Source organism: Cydia fagiglandana, chromosome Z, assembly GCF_963556715.1.
Source record: "Cydia fagiglandana chromosome Z, ilCydFagi1.1, whole genome shotgun sequence".
Classification (NCBI taxonomy): Eukaryota; Metazoa; Arthropoda; class Insecta; order Lepidoptera; family Tortricidae; genus Cydia; species Cydia fagiglandana.
The window spans coordinates 11,134,646-11,152,376 of record NC_085959.1 but is presented as its reverse complement, the minus strand read 5'-3'; the positions used below and the strand labels follow the sequence as shown (position 1 = coordinate 11,152,376).

At 37.4% G+C, this 17,731-nt stretch overlaps 1 protein-coding gene and 1 long non-coding RNA gene across 2 annotated transcripts in view; both read left to right on the top strand.

Annotated features, from left to right (window-relative positions):
* LOC134678332 (uncharacterized) overlaps positions 1–17,731 on the top strand; it is a 381,674-nt gene that overhangs the window by 162,890 nt on the left and 201,053 nt on the right. The gene's annotated exons all lie outside the window — the stretch shown is intronic.
* Positions 2,249–17,731, top strand: part of LOC134678322 (uncharacterized) — a 113,082-nt gene continuing 97,599 nt past the window's right edge. Inside the window, exon 1 of the mRNA XM_063536850.1 lies at positions 2,249–2,416. The gene's annotated coding sequence lies outside the window, so the exon portion shown is untranslated. The remainder of the gene's footprint in view (positions 2,417–17,731) is intronic.

Below are 17,731 nucleotides of genomic sequence, written 5' to 3'. Positions count from 1 at the left end.
AGGTAAAAAAATCTCGACAGTAAACTCAACTGGAACAATCACATCAACAAACGCATAGACAAGGCGGGAGTAGTCTTCTGGCAGTGCAGAAGGATGATTGGTAAGAGGTGGGGACTCAACCCGAAAATTACCCTTTGGCTCTATAAGACTATAATCCGCCCCCTACTCTGCTACGGTGCTCTGGTTTGGTGGCCAAGAACAAACCTAGGCAACGTACGAGACAAGCTACAAAGACTCCAGAGGCTCGCATGCGCGGCCACCACTGGCTGCACGAGGTCCACTCCGACTGCAGCCATGGAGGTCATGCTAAACCTTTCACCGCTGCACCTACACATACAACAAGAGGCCAGTCTCTCAGCGGTAAGGTTACGAACCCTCAATATATGGTCTAACACCACAGGAGCTCTTCACACAGCATGCCTGGAAAAAGTATACAGCGAATTTCCAGTGCTCATGGCGGGCACGGATCGAATTCACAAACAAGCCATCTTTGACAAAAGGTACAAAATACAATTATTTGAGGACGACAACTACGAAGGACTCAATCCCCGGGAGCTGAGAATCTTCACTGATGGGTCCAAAACAGACAGCGGATCAGGCTCTGGAACCTTTTCAGAAGACCTGAACATGTCAATCACCACTCCGCTAGGAGCCCATAACTCGGTATTCCAGGCTGAGTGCATGGGCATCATTAACGCGGCGGCTGCCATCACTGCAAGGAAGGTAGTAGGATCCTCCATCCGCATACTCTCCGACAGCAGAGCAGTCTTAATGGCCCTAAAAAGCCATATAGTCACATCCAAACTTATACACGAATGCCACGAACGACTAATGGAGGTCATGGACTTTTTAACAAACATCTTTTTATAACAGGTGTCACAGACAGTCCCCTATGCCGTGGATGCATGGAGGAAGAAGAAACAGCCTCTCACGTGGTGTTGGAATGCAGCGGATTGGCCCAATACAGGGCAAAACATCTCGGATCCCCGAGTGACCTCCCCGAGGTCCTACTCAACATCAAAGGTTTGATAGGATTCCTCGAGGAGCTGGGCTGGCAAGACTAGTCCACCCCCTATCACGCAAAATAGGCGCAAGACGTCGAGTTGCGGAAAATCGCCCGAGCTACAATACAATACAATACAAGGTAAAAAAATATACGCAAACTACCAAGAACTTGGGTACGTACCTATACGTTATTGTTTGGTAGAATATTGCTTTCGATTGTACAGTCACTCGCAATAGCATGTTACACAACGAAGGCCGCAAAAATATCTGACACGATCTTATTTGTAGAGCCATAGGAGCTCGTCACATATTTTTGCGGCCTTTGAAGAGTGCTATGATCTATCACATCATAGGTAAATAATGCTATTAATATAGTTTAAAATTAAATTATTTACTCGCTTGTTAAATGTCAAATATGGACAAACATAACATATAATTCTCTACGTATTCGTTTTATTCAATTACCTACCTGCCGTAACTTTTCAGAATTCAACCTACCTATTAAAACTTCGGTACCACAAAATTGGGCCGTACCTCAATTTATTCTCATTTCTATAGTATTTGTTTCGCATCATATGATCAATGTAAAGCAGAACATCTGAGACGCGCGGCTGTAGGTACGCATTATACAGGTCCGCGGTCGGGGGAGGCCGGGTGGATTTGGCTAAATAGGGATGAGTCTAATAACAAGGATCCGGCCGGAAAATGCGTGTGACAGCCGCGAGGCGAAGCATTCTAGTACCTAAGTATAAAAAATGAAGGTGATTTGCAATCTAGGTTAGCTAGCTATTGTCTCATTGTGATTATTTTTATAATGCAATTTACGTTTCACGGATTCGATCAGCTGGCAGACAATAGACAGAAAATGCGTGATCACCTTACTTGTGCGGGATCAGAGCGGCTACCGCGAAATTCGCAAATTGCGGGGATATTTCTCTTTTACTCCCATGAAGGCGTAATTAGAGTGACAGAGAAAAATCCCCGCAATTTGCGAACTTCGATTTTGGCGGTTAGCCAAATAGCCCAGACTTGGGTACAACTGTGGGAAAATATACAAACATTACTAATAAATAACTAGAGGTTTGTATTTTTACGCCAGTTCTTTTACTTTAGCTCTACTGATACTTTAATTGGAATCTTAGTATAATGAAAGGATACCATACGAGGTAAGTCCCGCCCAGCATGGCACATCACTAGCGAGGGAGTACCGAGGCGCTCGTTCGTAGTACAGTCGGCACCGGAGGCCTGTCCGGACGCGCCCGCCCGTCCCGCGCCCTGAAACTCCAGCGTCGGCAAACTTTTACTAAATTATGTGCTACTTTTTTGTGAACTGGTGAAAAACAAATTAGTTCTAAATCTTTTTCACTCGGTGATGGTCGGTAAAAACTGAAACAGCGACCGAAGATCAGAGGTGAGACAGTGACATTTAGTTTTTACTCTATTTTACAAAAGTTTGCGAAGGCCACGCGAATTTTATGATACTATGAAATTTTATTAGTCTGCTTTACTCAAATATACTTGTATTTATACATCTTACAGCTGATATGATTTGGGTCGGATTAACAAGATTCAAAGAGGATAGCTGTTTTTATTGCAATGAAATTGTGATTTGCCGAGCCGCATGTTTTAGTCTGACATTTATTTTATATTTCACTGCTGGTAAGGTTTTTCATACTGTGTTTTATTATCAGTATTGTCTTGTAAATAAAAATAAATTCGGTAAAATTTGAAGAAAGATATGTACTATTAAGGAAAGCTACACTCTCGTTCCTTATTCGTTTGTTTATTGTGACATCGTGACTTTGTGATTAATTAGGAACATTTGTAGTTTTATTAACAGTAATAAATGTACTATCATAGAAAGTGAAAAAATTACCAATTTTTGTTGGAGCATAAACACAAGACATAGAGCATTGTTTTAGAAGCGTGCACAGTGTTGAATAGATTTAATTTAAATTTTTATACTTAATTTACCTACTCGTTTGTTAACGCCTACTAATAATATTATAAATGCGATAGTAACTTTGTCTGTCTGTTACCGCTTAAACTTCATGCTTCACGCTCATACGAGGTGTCTATCAATGTCAGGTAAATTATATTGAATACTAATACTTAAGAGCATTATGCATAGGTAATTAGTAATTACTGAGATACCTAAATATACGTGTGTAATAATGTAATAACAGTCACGGACCGAAGTAGGTATCAAAATTGTTTTCACCTTTCAGGATAACAAAATTTTCAAAATATGCTCCATTGCCTATGCCAAAGAGTTTGAGTATAATGTATTTATTTATTTAAACTTTATTGCACAAAAGAAAAACTTATCGTACAAAAGGCGGACTTAATGCCAGAAGCATTCTCTACCAGTCAACCTTAATCTTAATTTGTATGAAGACAAAACCGGTTCCTCAGACGAAATCGTGGACAGAACCTAGTGCAATAGAATATAGGATCTAGGTACATGTGAATAAGTAATATAGCTTGCAAAGCGAGTTTTATAACACTTGTGCCCGTGAACATTCACGAAGCGCTCAGGGCCTCGTGTAACAGGTGGATCGAATGAGATGCTTATGGAGAGATTGTGGGCCTGCCCGTACCATAGAGTAATATACCTGAGTAAACAAAGAGTGGTAATGCCATACGTCAGTTTTCTTAGTAAAACGGGCGTTATTTCGTAGCCGACATCTAACGTCAAGTAGTGGAACCATCAGTACCCCAACTTGACACCATATGTCACAAGCTACTGACGAAAAATGTAGGTACTATATACTAAAACAATTTACAACTAATATTATAAGCAGAAGGGGCTGAAAATAGACTTCCAGTTAATCCGGTTATAATATTAAATAGCTGAAAATTGTTGAGCATTAGAGTTTTCGTTCGCCGAGACATCTATTGTCAGCTAGCAGTACTGATACATTCCGCTACTTGATGCTAGATGTCGACGGTACGAAATAACGCGCGTATTGGTAAGAAAACTGAAGTATGGAGTTACCACTCTTTGTTTACTTATATTACTCTATGCCCGTACCTGTATACGATTGCAACGGTTTATACTGTTGTTTCCCGCGTGATGCTCAGTTTCACACTTTCTTCTTTACTATATTTAATCATTTATTTACATACAATGTATATCCAATGGTACTACTAAACGAAATTAATAACTAGCTTAAATCTAAAATAGGCCCCTGAGGCATTGTACCAAGGATGCTGGCGACATTTCCTCGCTGTATCGCAATGCTAATACGTTGTGCGAGCTAGCCGCCAGCTCTTCGGTCACCAGTTAAATTCTTCTTTTAATTAGGTTAATTGGATTGGCGAGGGTGTCTTTCAAACACTAACCACAGAATAAACAATAGTACTACGTACACTAACCAAAAATATTCTAAGTTTCTGCTTACCTATATTTATATTTCTAAATAGTATTTCGCACTTCGCACCCTAAAATAGTAGTGCTGCGGAGAGAGTGCCTTAAATGTAATTTCCCGTTACCTTGAAAATTTTAGTTTAAATTAAATTGGCTTTGGAATGTCAAATACACCATAACATAACGCATAAGATATGCATTGTTATGCACCTTACATTATTTAAAAACGCTACCAAGCTATGAGGTATAATTTAAAAATGACTAAGAGACAATTTTATCGCAAAGTAATGATAGAAAGTACGAGAATAACTGTATCATATTATATCTTTGACCTAGCTAACGAATATTCGTACATACGAGTATACAGGTTGTCGCGTTCCGTACCTACCTACGGATAAAACGAAGGCCAATGACAATGACAGAGGAGTTTGATAGCTATCAATTGGACCCTTTAATGTTCCTGGCGAAAATCAATCCGGCTCCATAAATGACAAATGAGGTTAAAGCGTCTATTTCGGTCTCCATTTTTTTACGGGCATATTCGTTTCACGATCATGCTTTTTGAAATATCCAAGTTACAAAAGTCATATAGCGTGGTTTACAACATTAAGAAATCGTAGGATTTCTTTATGTTCTTATATAATGTTGTAATAGTATAAAATTGAAGATTTTGTACCTACTATTTGCACACCGACCCGGTGTAATAAATATAAATTTAATCTTTTACTTATGATCAAAAACTTTTAACTTTAAGATATATTCCTACCTACTATACCTACTTTCAAAAGTCAATAAAATATAATTAACACTTTACACTCTCGCGTTTTTACACGCAACGCATTAGACCCGTTGATGACATTAAACATGAAAACATAATTATTTTATAGCAAAAATGATTAAAAAACCGCGGGCTTTGTCTCCTTCCAAATGGCATTAAGGTTAATTTAAGCGAGCTATACCCGCTAGATTGTTGCACAGCGAGCGTGATGGGCATACTTATTTAGTTTATATTTGTATTTATATACAATACAATACAATACTCTTTATTGCACACCTCACATACACGCAGTTTACAATAAATGGACAATAACATAAACAAAGACAGTAGAGGTAACAACAGGCGGTCTTATCGCTTAAGAGCGATCTCTTCCAGACAACCTTTGGGTATCGGAGACATAAGAATTACGGTAGGTAAGTATATACGGTACGGTATATACGGTAGGTGGCGCAAAGAAAAAAATAACTTAACAACACAAAATATTACTATAGATAAACATACTTAAATACGTATAACCATAAACATACATAGACATACATAAAAAGTATATATTAAATAAAGAAACAACAGTGTCAATATTATAAAAATGAAAAACTAAGGTAGGGAAAGGTAGTATTCCTTAAGGTTTGATTTGAAGGAGGTAATAGATTGAGAACGTCTTAACTCGACAGGGAGGGAGTTCCATAGTCGAATGGCCCGAAAAGTAAATGAGCAATTATAGAATTTGGAAGAATTAATTAGAATTAGAATTTTATATTTAAGTTTAGTTTTTAATTTGGTTTATGTTTAGTATATGTATTAAATATTTTAATTATGAAATAAATGTTTCCTCCCAGGCTCCCATTTATCATTAATTATTAGTAGGTACTCTAAAGCACTGGCCGAAACCTACACTAAACTAACCTAAAACTATAATAATAATAGAAGACAGAGACACTGATCAAATGCGGATTTGTATTACTAACACTACCTGTAAACGAATCAAATCACGGAAACAAAATCGCTGTGCAACAATCTAGCGGGTATTGCTAGGTCACATCACCTTAATTAAAATAGGCGTGTCCGGTGGAAAACCTCACACAGTCATAATCATAAACGACTATTACCCACCTAATAGTACCATGTGTGCACACTGCACACTCAAGTCATCAAGTAATAAATATTTTTTACAACTTTTACACGGGTAGCCCGTTTACTTTATAGAAAGTTGCAAGTAAAAACCGGGCAAGTGCGAGTTCGACTCGCGCACGAAGGGTTCCGTACCATAATGCAAAAAAAAAAACTAAAAAAAGCAAAATAAAAACGGGCGGACAGCGAAGTCTCAGTAATAGGGTCCCGTTTTACCCTTTAGGTACGGAACCCTAAAAACTAAGTTGTACTTTTATTGAAATTATTTTGTCTGTACCATTATCTTATTACCTAGTAGTTTCAGACATACCTACATAATATACTTTTTTCTGTTAGTTAATAATGGTTAAAACGACGTTACAGTTATTGCGTTTACTTTTATTGAATAAAACAATAAGATACCTATTTGGAACACTTTGGGAGCAAATCATCGTCTGTGGGCACTATTTGAGCGTTTCTTTTATTTGTTGCGATTTTTTTATATTGTGAATTTTTTTGCCACTTTTGTGTTATTGCTACTCAGAATCACGAGCTCTTTCGATCCTATTGAGATAAAAAAATGTCACAAGTTTTTTTCCTATTGTGTTACCATTTCCCCATATACTTTGTATGGCGGTAACAAAAAGGTAAGTATGAAAAATGTATGTAAATTTTAGGACACTTTTTATCTCCAATAAGGATGAAAAGGGCTCGCGATCCTGACTAGAAATAACACAAAAGTGGCAAAAAATGTCACAATAAATAAAAGAAACGGTTAATTATACAATTAAATATCTAAATACGTTAACATAACAAAATAAACAAACGCAAAAGTGATCTTACACCAACTGTCGGTCTAAATGTACCTATTATAAAATAGTTTAACTGACATAGGTAGGTCGGTACCGATTTAATTTTTATGAAACGAAAACCATCAGTATTGCCTCTGTTGCGAGTTCAGTATTCGGAATACCGAATGTGTCAATATTTAGCGTTGTCTGCATCATTAAATAGTATTCAGGCGAACATTGCTTTAGCGAATTTCTGTTTCGAAGTACATACTCGTACCTACCTATTGTCTAGAAATATAACTCAATATATTTCTGGAAGTTAAAGGATATCTCTTAACGTGGATACCTACTAAGTATGCCAGTAATAATAACATGTACATAATATGTGTGTATTTGTTCGCTTGCACTGTGTAGCATGTTGGATCCTAAAAGACTTGAAAATATAGTTCTTCGATTCAGTCATCGAAATATCAGATTCAGAATCTACAGATTGTTCACGTACCTACATGCAAGTTACCCAGTGTAACTGAAATTGTCCTTTTAGTGCGTAGTGCGTGTAGTGTGTACCTGTACGTGTGTATCACCACAAATAGGTATTGAAGAATTTACAAGACGTATTTTCACTGGCTTCATTGGTCCTTAAAATAACGAGCCACGTTGAGGAACTTAAATACATAGGTAATATTAGACCGCGTGGGCATCGATCGTATTTGTGGAAAGAAAAGATTTAACATAAAACAAATAAGGAAAATATTTTCAAATATTTATACGCGCAAATTTTACGAGTATTTCTTTGTAATTGGCAATTAACTGTGAAACTTTAGACAAGTGGTGAAGTAATTACCACCATGCTATAAAAGAACAAAGAAAAGTCTAATAGCGGCCCTGTGTTTTAAGTGCGATGGAATGTCACTTTAAAGGTCCATTGTCCATTGTCCATTTCCAACGACAGCTGCACTACTGTCAATTTTACTATGCAAACTGACAATGACAGCGACGCGTTCAGTACCGGTAGTGCAGCTGCGGTTAGAAATGGAATGTTACCATAATAACGCGTTTTCCCTTGTTAGGACGAGAGATATATAAATAATACATAGTAATTCGCCAGAAATGACATGAAATAACTTAGTATTTATGTCTACCATTGCCTAACCCTTGGATAGGTACTCGTAGGATTTGCAAAACCGATCTTTCATCCCCGTCGGAGTTAGTAGTAGAGTTCACTGGACCTCGGAATCACATCTCCAGGGGTATTAGAGTAGGTAATATTATTAGTGAAGTCGTTAACTAATAGTTCTTTTAGTAACACTGTAGAACGCAGGTATTGTAACTCGCATGCCAGCTTTTTCGCACTTTAACGCGTATACTTTAACTGAATCTAAACTAAAAGCATTGAAAACGGTCACCTTGTATGAAAATTCGCCTTACAAATGTAGCCATTTTCAATATTCTCGAGTACGAGACGCAGACTGAACTGGTGTAAAATTAAGCTAATTAATCGCACGAGTACGTGTGCAAGAATTTGAACATTAACTTTAGGAACGTCAGTTATACTTACCTAGTTAATAGTAATTTTATAACGTAGTTTCTGAACCCATTTTGCTGCAAACATTATCAACTTTTTATAAATAAAACTACAACTACATATGTTATGAGCAGAGAGTAGTAATTATTCAAGCCGAACAACCTCCATTCAACACTGCGTTCATCGTATGCCTTGTTACTACGTTACAGTGGCGGCGCGTACATAAAAGCCGATTCCCATCGGCTTGCCTGTTTTTGGACGTTTGAGCAGAGTTGTAAAGGAAATATGTAAGCGAAATTAGCCCCGGCTTGCCTATGGATATGTTTGACGCGCCGCCACTGCTACGTTACCATTTTGGCTTTATACGTAATAATCCGTCGCCTACTTGCTTTTATGACTTCTAAACATAAAATTCGAGTTTTTTGGTCGCTAGCATATTTACAAAAGTACAACTGAAACATAATACGAGCATTTTAGGTATATTCTTATTTAATGACGCCATCTAGTTTTAAGATCTATAATCTCTAAGGGCTAAATTATTTATGCTTTTATATTCTATTATTGCAGTCAGAGTAGGGTGATGGAGTAAAACTTCGATAGTGATTTTTGAATATTTGGCCTTTAGATAAAGTATTTAACTTTTTTTAGTTATTGATTATTACAAGAAGTTACAACTTTTTTGTTAAAGGCAATGTTCCACAAAACTACAACAATGCTCCACAAAACCACAGTATAATAAAGAGTACTAACGTGCAGTATGGACACTCCCTGCCTCCCGTTGAAACTCCCGCCCACCCGCTCTCGGTTACCTCACAGTTACCGGCTGGCAAGGACGCGACGACGCGGTGCGCAGAGCGGAAGCCACGTAAATTATTCAAATATTAAACAAATATTTACAAAACCTATCGGATCACACTGAAAACAACACAATATCTATATGAACAAAAATCATGTTTTCAACTTACGTAATATTTTGGTGGCCTGATTTCCTTACAAAAATTATGTTACTTCGTTTATACTGATTCAAAATAGGAAACTATTGTATAAATCGAGTTTAGGTACCCACCTTAGAGCATAATACGATTCTTATTTCTTCCTAATTCGCGCAATGAGTTTTGAGTCATTGAGGTCATCAAACTTGACAACAAAATGGCGCGGACCCTAGCACGTCTTACCTCACTCAAACAAGCATGGTACGCGTTCACCTACACGAGCTTGACTGTGCGCGTAGGAACTCGTTTGTTTCATACATTCGATCGCCAGTGTCCGGGGTGTGACAAAACTACAACATTTCAACATCGCCCCAGTAAATGCTCCTATCAATAATTTTACTTCCTTCTACATCTTATGTTTCCAGATTTCCTCTGACTGATTTGTAACTGTAAAGTTTTAGAATAATGATAAGGAACAAATGCTAAAAGCTGCGTCATAACTGACAATAAGTGAAGGTAAGGTTATACAAACATACTGCCGTATTCGAACTTCAAGATATTCACAAGAGATGACACGTACTAGATCCATTCTAGATACGTTATAGTTTAGATATCAATTAGTTCTCTTTTGCAGCGCAATTCGGGCAACCGATGTCACTTTTACGATATCGATTGTAAGATATCTATTAGATGTGAATTAGAACTCTAAGTCATATCCTGTGGAAATCGTTCAAGAGTGTCTCGAGAATCGCGCAAATGTCAAATTTGACAGGTTAGATCTTAAACATATCGTTATCGTATCTTGGTGATGTCTAATAGATGTTTATTTCATAATCCGAATCGGGCCCATATTACGCGCCGCGCACGTAACTACGTACTAGCAACAGTAGCAACTAATGTGTGCTACGCGTGCTACGCCGGCGCCGTAGCATTGCTTTCTTGTTATTTAGTAAAAACTTTTCGTAAAGATAACTTTAATAAGTATTAGAAGAGGCACACAAAGAAGAGATGTTATGAATTATGATACAATAAATTGTGTAAAAATGTTTTCAATAATGACAATATGCTGGGAGGAAAAAGGGGGACTATGGAGAAGCGGTCGTTCACTATCCACCTAAAGAACAAAAAATCGTTCCTCCGTGTTTGACAGACGAATGTTTTGTTAGCGATAACAATATGATACCTATCTATCACTAGATAAGGGAGGCGTTCAATAAAGGTCGCCTAGTTGAAATCGGTGCGCGAGGATTAAATCGACCAATATTTAGCATCGCCATTATAATTGGACGCACGAATCGATTTACCGCGCTGGTAAATATTAATCAACCCTAAAGAATGATTTAAAAATAATTATTTTAGACTTTAGACGTCCAATTTCTATTAAAATTAAAAGTATATAGTGGCACTACCACACTTTGGCAGTTCAAAAGCGATGTAGAGCTCCCTTAGAGAAACCATAAAGCGGTTCCGTAAAATGTGCCTACTTGCTCCTCAGTGGGTAAAGGATGACTCACGTTACACCGGGCCGTGTCCGGACCGGAGCTTCTGGCGCATCGTTTTCTATGGAAAGCATCACGTTGTCACCTGTCATGTCATAGAAAAGGAAGGCCCGGAAGCTCCGGCCCAAACAAGGCCCGGTCTAACGTCCTTAATTGTCTCCCAACAGTTTTTTTTTATGAAAACTGTATCATAAAACAACAATAAGTAGTGAGTGATGGTCTAATTTAAATCTTTATATCAACATACCTACCAAAATATAATAATTTTAAAATTAAAATTTCAATTACGAACTATGGAGCAGAATTTGGAAGAATGTAGGCATATTTTACGGTTATTAAAATAAAATATTATGCGTAGATGTATAATATTCATAACGTGAAGAAAAATCAGTAGGCAATAAAACATTAAAATCGAACAAATAGCTCCATCCCGAATCAAACCGGGCAGGGTCAGTAGAGCGCGCAATCTGGGAAACCTCGGGCAAATTGAATTCTACACCGGCCTACCAATTTGTCCAAGTGACCATTATATCGGTCGACAATGGCTGCTTTTGTTGCAACTGAATAAACTAAACCGCCACAGACGCTGCGGCGCTGTTTGCCATTCATTCGCGTGCTCCAATACCTAACCTAATATCAAAGACATATGTAACTTACTATCTATTCTTTTTGTTAATACTGTACGGTACCTATGTACAGGTGTAGTGCATAATTGTTTACCTACCTTCGTATTTTCTCGGAAACGTTCGTATTTGTCATGCCACTTCAATCAACCTCAGTACTTTTTGTACCTATACTGGCTGTGACAGCAAGACACGTTCGTACGTTTCCGTGAAAGGAGGAAACAATTATGTACTACATCTGTTTACTACTTTTTGAATCTGTAAATTTCTATCTAAAGTCACACGGGTTTAGGGCCTCATGAGTGTATTACTAGCCAATGAAACAATTGATACCTTATTAACCTAAGTTTTTTTTTTGCAAAATATTAATAAGTATACTGTTCCTATAGTATTTTTTCTCATATCATTAATGGGGGCGGGCGTAAAGCCAGGAAATTAGAAAAGAACAAAAGTTTCCGTGGGATTTCGTTCATTAAATTTTCTATTGATTAAAACGTATATACAAAAATCAAACTGCAAATTTTGCGTTAGCCTTCTCTCTAGTTAAGTTTTAGTGAGTTTTAATGAACCTCGAGAAATCCCAGATTGACGAAAGAAGATAAGCCGAATTTTTACTCATCGGATAAGCCAATATTGTACAGATTCATCCAAAAAGAAATGAAATAAGGAGACTGAAATACTCTGATTAATCCATTTACTTTACAGGGTGTAATCGTTAAGTGTAGCCAGGCGATAATTCCGTAAAATAACAGATATCAGAAAACTTCAAATTGATATCGAAAGTGCGTTACCAAATGGGTAAAATTACATTTATAACTTTTTAAAAATAAAAGCAGAAATATTCCAAACATCAACTTCAGACCCTCCCATACATTTAGTACGACGACTCACCCCTCAAAGAACGTCGGTGCCGTAACAGATTAAACTGCTTGAGATTCATTATTTGCGATAATAAACTGTACTGAATAAAATAATGAAACTACCGTTTATGTAATAATAAATCTAACATTGCAGTACTGAGATTCCAACTACAGTGGACCATTACGTCAAATTGAAATCCACAGTTCGCTCTCAATTTATCGAAATATCAGTACAATATCTGCGACCCATTTTTTGTCTTGAAGGACGATGTCATAACGTCCGGGACGATATAAGAAACTGCTTTTCCTTGTTACGTAACCTAAGTAAGAACGTAACTAATATTGACAGTGCAGAAGAATGGGTGATGATTGTACGAAATATAATTTGATGTTTATCAGCTGTTTTTCGGAGAAGGAAAAAATCGTGACTAAAGTGAAGCTAAGAACCATATTTTAAATTAAAAATTAATGCAAACCAGTATCAACTTTTCGACGCCGTGTCAAACACAAAAGCTGTCACGCGGACGCCACGTCACCGAAGTGTCAAATCTGAAATTGAACTTTATGCATATGCATGTAGGTCTATGTTGCTCTGTGGTCTGTGACCGATTAATCAGTCATAATCGGTCATTGGCGTCCAAAAGGTTAATAGTTCTAAGTTCATTAGTTTTTGACATACCGCCTTTTAGCTTAGGAAGCCAGGTGAGGAAACCGGACTACTTATATCAAAAACCGGCCAAGTGCGAGTCGGACTCGCGTTCCAAGGAAACGTCATTTAAAAACTCGTTGGGGACGGATCAATTATCAAGTAATCAAGTCCGACTCACGCTTGACTGCACATTTCTTATATGTTTCCTTTCATCTACGACTACAGGTAAAGAACTATTTTGTAGTAGGTACCTACAAGCAGCCTAAAATCGTTTAGGTAAACAATAACCAATTCACCATGCAGGGAGCTTGTATGCCTAGAATGTGTCAAAATCCAAGTGAGCTCCGACACTAACTGTCAGAAATTTCATTAAACAAAGTTTGCCAGCTGCCATCCCAACACATCAACCGTTCTAGTGAGGATTTTCTACTTGTATGGAAACAATTTCTCCCCGAAGCCATCCGTGTCAGGAGGTTGCAAGGAAATTCGTGTTTCCGGTAGAAATGGATGTACGAGTACAGCTAGAAGCCGCATTTCCCCTCCTACTCCGATCAATGAATGGCATGCCATTGCGGTTCCTTAATGTCCGTGTGAAAATACAGAGTTGCTTACATGGACTGTTTGTATGCTTACATTAAAAAACTGGTCAAGTGCGAGTCGGACTCGCCTTTCAAGGGTTCCGTACATCACATAATTTTCAACATTTTTTTGTACGTGAAACGTCTTGAAAAACCCGAATGGGTCAATCAAAAACCAGATGTAACATGAAGTTTTCTGGCGTGGTGGCTTATATCTTTACATCTCTGAAGATTAAATGCCGAACAATAGTACAAGTGTCCAAATGCGTAGAGCTGAAAACAGTGAAAACTCGAGCGTCCGACGGGTCGCGCTTCCTACAACTTCCGAAAGTGTTTTAAAAGCGAAGGCCGAAGAGAGATAATACCAACAGGATGGCCAAAAATAAAAGTGTATTTCCGTAGCCAGGGAGGTTTTGGGATTATACTGAGCGACTTTTAGTATGGGACCAACCCCGAAATCGCGAAAAAAGAAGTATCCTCCCATAGAAAACGGACCAGCCTAAATGTATGAAACAGCCAAATTTTTCCTCGCGATTTCAGGGTTGCACGTTGGCAACGGGAATACACTTAGTTTATTTTTTAGCCACCCTGTATACCAAGTGCTTTTTAAAACACGTAACAATAGTAACCTAATCAATCAGTACAGTCAGCAACAGAAGTTGCTAAGCTGGTGAGTGGTTTAAAATGATCTGGACGCGACTTTATAGTTAAGACAATAAGAGCATGTCAAGGTAATTTTGAACACCTCGCCCGCTTAGCAACTTCTGCTGTTGACTGTACTACAAGTACCATTGCGGCTGTGTCCCTAAAAAAACGTTAACCGCATTTATGTTCTTAAATCCGACTCACGCTTGACTCTAGATTTCTCATAGGTTTTCCTGTCATCTTTAGGTAAAGGACTATTTTGTGTATTTTTTTCAGAATTTTAGACCCAGTAGTTTCGGAGATAGAGGGGGGGGAATGGTAATTTTTTGTCTATTTTCTTGAATAACTTCTAAAATTTTTATCCTAAATTTATGACAAAAATATATTTGAGATTCCCAAAATGAGCTCTTTTGTTTGATATGTAACACGATATAGTTTTCAAAACTTTGTTTTTTAATTTTATCGTTTACCCCCCAAAAGTAGCCCCTATGTTTAAAATTCATTTGTTGACGTTACATATCCGTCTTTGGGTCACAGACTTACATATGTGTACCAAATTTCAACTTAATTGGTCCGGTAGTTTCGGAGCAAATTGGCTGTGACAGACGGACAGACAGACGCACGAGTGATCCTATAAGGGTTCCGTTTTTTCCTTTTGAGGTACGGAACCCTAAAAAACAATGCAGGTTGTTGGAAGAGATCGCTCTTAAGCGATAAGACCTCCTGTTGCTACCTCTATTGTCTTTGTTAATGCATGTTACTGTACATTTATTGTAAACTACGAGTATTTGCAGTAAGGTGTGAAATAAAGAGTACTTATTGTATTGTATTGTATTGTATTAGGTGCCTACTAGCACAAATGTTACCCGACTACAAACGGACTGAACTGTGTTTGTAAAAATACCCATTACCTACTTAGTTAAATTCTCTGTCATATTTCAAAGATGCTAATTAAGTTTAATTAGTATTTATATACGAGTATAATGTAGTTACATGAGGGCACATTCTTAGATGGAAGGGGCCGGGTGGCTTAAAGTAGCTACCACCCCCGCATCCCGTATAGGGTGCATTGGGGTAAATGCGAAGGCGGGGTAATTCCGAAACTGGCAAATATCTACTAAACTAGAAACACTTTCTACTGTAGCAACAGTACGCAAGATGCCATTAAAGCGTTGCAGCGGCGTAAGTGTTGCTAAAGTATGAACTGAACCTTGAACCCTAAATGAACCCTACACCACCGCCCAATTGGACAGAATGTAACATACGTAAGTATGTTGTAACTAGGGAAATAAGCATATTATTATTATATTCTATTAACAAAACGCGTAAATGTAGGTAAAGTTCACCGAATAATTCAGGTAAAAGGGTAGTTATTTATGGAAATCATTCATTATGCCAATAATTAACATCCGTCAAAAACACAGATTACTACGTTATTAAATAGAAATACTACGAATCCATATTGAAAGGAATTTAATGTATTTCATAACAAATCGTAAAATAAATCACATAAAATAATCGAGGGTCGAAACGTATCACTTTCAATCTGATTCAAAGATAAACAATAAGTCACTTTCAGAAAGTGACAAATGCAAGCAACTTTGTGATGTTTGTATAGAAAATTTAACCTGTTTACTGCATGTTTCATATACAACATTACACACAGAAAGTAATTCTTACGAATTTTCCTTCATACAGTGGTATTGTAGGGTCGAGACCCTCCTTGGTCTGAGTGTGCTGCATAATTAAAAAGGTTTTCCAGAGGGTTTCTTTATAAAGTATAAGCTATACGAGCTAAGGCCATATTAAGTCAAGCCCTGCATTATGAAGCTAAGCCCCGCTACACCGCGGCAAGCACGGCCAAGCATCGACTGGACTGCAAGATTTGTATAAACATTAAACATAAACAACCCTTCCTAAGGATTATTCAAAACGCTTTAATTATACATTATATATCACTATAGGTTAAATTTTCAGTGTATCATCATACGAAAAAAAGGAAGGGTGAGACTGAGACCGAGAGATTTGCTCTGCCAGAATAAGATAAAGATCTATAATATAAACATTTTAATCTACTTCAAAAACTTGTTGTTTTGTGTGGTGAAATGACTAATAAAAACTATAAAATAACATGTGAATTATTTAAAGTAACCAAAGACCATGTACGTATAACTAAAATCATAGTATCTTCAATAAAAGTCTATGCTGCCAAGCATTTCGAGCAGTCTGGTAGTTAATATTACGCAAAGGACATTTTGTTACTCTCATAATGTTTCGTTACGGCAAACAGGATAGTACTCTAGCGCATAGGTATTTGAAATATTCATGTGCTGTAAACTCCTTAATATTGCACACTTGGTGCTGTATAAAGTGTTAGGACAATGAACGTATGTCTTGGCATACCTTAATCAAAAAAGCTCTAGAGCTTTCTTGATTAAAGTTCAGATAGCTGCCCTAAGTATATACACTTATACTTTTAGGTGTATATATTACCAGAATAAGTGTGATATCTTTATTATAATTCTAAAATAAGAATTAATAATTATAAAACGACTGCTAGTAATCTAAGTAGATTAAAACACTCGACAGTAAAATATTCAACCTTCCAACTATTATATTTACAATTCCTTCTGTAGTCTACAACTTCAACTGAGTAATTCAATAATACTTTCTCTGCGTAGATTTTTCGAATAATTTTCTTAACTTCTTGCTACATTTTGAAATACCTAGTGACTTATTTTTTTCTCCTTTGACTTCTACAGCGTGTTTCATGAAATGTGCCATACTAAACATTAACATGAGTACTAAGCGACAATTCAACAATTTTATATAAGTAATAAACGCCTACAAACAAATGACTGCACCGCAAATCGACGCGACTAAAGTCAATATAATTTTTAAGAAAACAAAAACCGACTTCTATGGGGCCCGGTGAAAGATTATGGTAGATGGTGCACTATGTAGAAAAGGAGGTAAAACCAGTACCTACTTTCTAGTAGCATTTCGTTTCCGTAAGGGTCGTAGTTATCTAGCCTAACCTAACCCACTTCTCTGATAGCAGTTCGGTTCTGTGAGGGTCGCAGTTCGAACCTAATCAAACCCACTTTTCTAGTAGCATTTCGTTTCTGTAAGACTCGCAGTTCTAACCAAACCTAACCCACTTTTGTTCGGTTCTGTGTGAGGATCGCAGTTCAAACCTAACCTAACCCACTTAACGGCGCATGCGGTGCGGTGTACGGGAGTTTGAGCGGGAGGGGTTTGGCATCATCATACCCACATTTTATGGTAGGTAATCATAGTGGTTTATTTAGTTTAGGTATCATAGTGGTTTTCCGGGTCAAGGTCCGGGTCTCTGAGTCAGAGTCCGGG